At 38.4% G+C, this 1,820-nt stretch overlaps 1 pseudogene; it reads left to right on the plus strand.

The window, feature by feature from the left end:
* Positions 1-1,167: 1,167 nt before the first annotated feature.
* On the plus strand, positions 1,168-1,286 carry LOC120593783 (uncharacterized; annotated as a pseudogene).
* Positions 1,287-1,820: the final 534 nt, after the last annotated feature.

Below are 1,820 nucleotides of genomic sequence, written 5' to 3' on the forward strand. Positions count from 1 at the left end.
CAAGTGTGAATGAGGAGATAGTGAAAAGATGGCCTCAGATGCAGAAATGAGAGAATTGGGAAGGCTGAGGCCTATGTCTCATTTCAACAGTGTGATTCTTGGCAAGAGAAGAGGTTAGCTCTGGTGTAGAGCAGTGGAGCAGAAGCATGAACAGAAGAAAAATATTCATAACTTGCTTTGAAACAACCACCATCTCAGGCAACCTCATAACCACCTAGTCCAGCAGCAACTCTTACTCTCTCCATTTCACAGACTAAGACACTGGGGCTTAGAGGGGAATAGAATTTGTCTACGGCCACATGTGTATGAAGTAGAGAACCAGAATTCAAACCTAGGACACCAGCTCTGGATTTCACATCACTGATCTCAAGGTACCACAAATTAGACATGCAACAAGTATGTCCTAGTACAGCACTGCCCAATAGAAATATAATGGGAGCCACACAGTAATTTACATGTTCTAATGGCCATATATAAAATTTTAAGACAAATGAAATTAATTTTAATGTTTTCTTTAACTCATAACCAAAATATTTTTATTTCTACATGTAATCAACATTAAAAAAAAATCTATTGAGTTACCCTTTCTAATTTGGTGCTTACTTATATTTGAATTTGGACTAGTCACACACCAAGTGCTCAGTAGCCACATGTGGCTAGTTAACAACACAAGTCTGGTATATATTATGAGAGAAATGATTTTAGAGAGAGAGAGAATACACAGATTAGATACAACCAGAATGGAATGAATCACACAGATTTAAACTATTTTTGATACTTGTTTCCATACTTGTAGCAATAAATGACAAATTCTATCTACAGAACATAATTGTAGACAATCAACAGATATCGAGCACTGTTATGTCACAGCCTGCAGGGTTCTAGTAAGCCCCTTTTAACATGATACCCATGAGCGACATCTGGCCACTTTGGCCTGAAGCAGAGGCCTGAAACAATGAGAGTCAACTAGCTGATGGTTTAAATGCTTCCCGCCTTCCTTCTAATTTACCAGATTAAAAATGTAAATGAAGCTAAATGTGTCCCTTTCCCCTCGGACTTATTCAAGGTCCAACCCCAGTCTGAAAGCTTTCTTTCTTATCAGCGATTGTCTCCATCCCTTGGCTAAGTTCTTGAACTATATAAACATAGGTAAGAAAGAATGAAAGGGTCTACGGCCATGCTACCCTGAACAAGCCTGATCTCGTCTGATCATGGAAACTAGGCAGGGTCAGGCCTGGTTAGTACTTGGATGGGAGACCAACTAGGAAGACCAGGTGCTGTAGGCGTAAAAAGTAAAAATAAGAAAAATAAGGGATTGTAAGATGACAAGGTCCTTGCAATCTGTGAGGTCAACCAAGAGTTGTCTCGCCTAAAAAACAAAAAAAAAGAAAGAAAGAAAAAAGAAAGAATGAAAGAAAAATTTCCTGATTAATTTTCATCTTTGTGTCATTACAACTAAATGTATCCTTTAAAGCACAAAATAAATCTCACAGCCTATGACTGGCAGGTCCAGTCACTCACACTTAAACATCATCTCTCCCAGCTTGGGTGATGCTCCTAACAGCACTTAACCTTCACTTAAGTCATTTTCTTTAAATGTTACCATCTAGGAAACACATTCTTAAACCAGACAAGGGTTGAGTTGGAATTTTCTATTCTCAGTTCTCATCCAGAATGAAGCTATTCTGCAACCCAACAAACTCACCCCTGGATCCTTCACTCATGCTAAAATGCAAATAATTATACCTCAGTGCTCTGTTCTCAAATTTGATTAGTAGCAGAGCCCCTGAAAATCATAGAGTTCTTGAAATATCATGAAA

Source organism: Pteropus medius, unplaced genomic scaffold (genome assembly GCF_902729225.1).
Source record: "Pteropus medius unplaced genomic scaffold, Ma_sr-lr_union100, whole genome shotgun sequence".
NCBI classification, from domain to species: Eukaryota; Metazoa; Chordata; class Mammalia; order Chiroptera; family Pteropodidae; genus Pteropus; species Pteropus medius.